This window comes from Neophocaena asiaeorientalis, unplaced genomic scaffold (assembly GCF_003031525.2).
Source record: "Neophocaena asiaeorientalis asiaeorientalis breed wild unplaced genomic scaffold, Neophocaena_asiaeorientalis_V1.1 scaffold223, whole genome shotgun sequence".
Classification (NCBI taxonomy): Eukaryota; Metazoa; Chordata; class Mammalia; order Artiodactyla; family Phocoenidae; genus Neophocaena; species Neophocaena asiaeorientalis.
The window spans coordinates 3,638,643-3,640,363 of record NW_020175045.1 but is presented as its reverse complement, the minus strand read 5'-3'; positions in this window follow the sequence as shown (position 1 = coordinate 3,640,363).

Below are 1,721 nucleotides of genomic sequence, written 5' to 3'. Positions count from 1 at the left end.
GACCCCGGGCGGGGCCAGCTCGGTGCCGGGTCCTGTGCCAGGTCCTCCGTGCACTACCCGTTCCCTCGCTCCGCCCTCCCAGCTCGGAAACGTGAGCGGTTCGGGTCTGTTTTCGTCCATTTCGCTGGACGCTTCAGAGTTCCTTTAAGTCTGGAAACGCGGGACGGTTGGGTAGTTCTGGGGAATTTTCTGTTCATTTGGTTTGACAATTCTCTCTTTTTTCGTAATCTTCTCCCACTTTCCAGCTTTGTCTTCTTGTTCGACTTTCTAGATTCTTCAGCTTTGTAACTCATGTGTTGGGCGTTTTATTTGGGCCATCAAACTTTAAATTTTCCAGAGGTTTTTGGTGGTTATTGTTTCTCCTCTAAAATTTAGTAACGCGTTCTTGTTTCTGAATGCCGTGGCGTCGCAGTCTCCGTCCGTGGCCTAAGTGTTCGCTGGCGTGAGTCCGCCTGTCCTGAAGCGTCGGGTGATCTTGCTTGAACTCGCGTAGCTGAGAGCGGGACCCTGCCCAGCGCTTCGGAAGTTCTCTGCGCCTGCGCTGGTCCTGTCACTGTTGGCTAGGGTTCTCCTAGGGTGGGGTTACCTCGAGGGACGCTCAGTGTCATTGTCTTTAGGTCCTTTTACTGGACTTGTTAGATTCCCAAAGATGGGCTTTCCAGCCTCCTGCCTCGTTGTAGAAGTCAGGTAGAAGAGTGGGGCTGTGGCCTCCCCAAATTAGCAGGGAAGTGCTCACTTATCCCCCTTTACAGGAAGGCATTCTAGAACTCAGCTATGCCTCTTACCCTCTGGTCTAGAGAGCCCTTGGCTTTCTGCCCCAGTCTTTGTTCGGGGCAGGCAGGAAGGGGATCCATGCAGAGTAGCTAACTGCTTTCTTTTTAATTGTGGTAAGAATACACAATATAAAATTTACCTTTTTAACCTGTACTGTTCCTTGGCGTTAAGTATGTTCACAGTGCTGTGCAACCATCCCCGCTATCCAGTTGCACAACTCTTTTTTATCACCCTGAATGGAAACCCTTTTCCCATTAGCAGGCGCTCCCCATTATCCGCTGCTCCTAGCCTCTGGCAACAGCTAGTCTTTCTTCTGTCTCTGTGAATGTGCCTGTTGTGGATTTTTTATGTAAATGGATTCATACAGTATGTGGCCTTTCGTGTTGACTTTTTTCACTTAGCACAGTGTTTTCAAGGTTTATCCATGTTGTAGTGTGTGTCAGAGCTTCATTTTCTTTACAACTGAATAATATTCCATTGTATGAATATATTCCAACTTGCTTATCCATTCATCTGTCAATGGACATTTGAGTTGTTTCCACTTTTTGCCTATTATGAGTAATGCTGCTATGAACATTTGTATACAGGTTTTGTTTGAGCACCTGTTTTCGTTCTTGCTCTATGTCTTGATAACTAGGAGTGGAATTGCAGGTCACGTGGTAATTCTAGGTTTAACGTATAGAGGAACCGCCAAACTGTTTTCCACAGCAGCTGCACCGTTTTACATTCCCACCAACAGTGTGAGAGGGTCCCGATTTCTCCATATCCTCTCCAACACTTATTTCCCATTTCGTTTTATTATGGCCATCCTAGTGGTTGTGCGGTGGTGTCTCATTTTGATTTTGATTTGCATTTCCTAAATGACTGATGATGTTGAGCAACTTTTTATGTACTTGTTGGCCATTTATATATCTTGGGAGAAATGTCCATTCCAGTCCATCGTCCGT